Raw genomic sequence first — 257 nt, 5'->3', positions numbered from 1 at the left:
ATCTGAAATTAACTCAAACTATATACAGAGATTTAGTATTATGCTTACACCAGTCTCTATATAAATTAAGTATCTACAGTGAAAAAGTACGTCTAAAACACAAGAAAAGCAATATGGCAGCGGTGGGATTCGAACCCACGCCTCCTGAGAGACTGGAGCCTAAATCCAGCGCCTTAGACCGCTCGGCCACGCTACCTGTACTTTAAGTGTAATTGTCTACAAAGGCGTTCACCCTTATCGAAATACTCAACGTTCCA

General features: G+C 41.2%; 1 non-coding gene across 1 annotated transcript; it reads right to left on the bottom strand.

Annotated features, from left to right (window-relative positions):
* Window positions 1-114: 114 nt before the first annotated feature.
* Window positions 115-196, bottom strand: Trnal-uag. The gene has a single exon. It is a non-coding gene; the product is annotated as a tRNA-Leu (tRNA).
* Window positions 197-257: the final 61 nt, after the last annotated feature.

Source organism: Penaeus monodon, chromosome 27 (assembly GCF_015228065.2).
Source record: "Penaeus monodon isolate SGIC_2016 chromosome 27, NSTDA_Pmon_1, whole genome shotgun sequence".
Taxonomy (NCBI): Eukaryota; Metazoa; Arthropoda; class Malacostraca; order Decapoda; family Penaeidae; genus Penaeus; species Penaeus monodon.
This window is presented reverse-complemented; position numbering and strand designations above follow the sequence as displayed.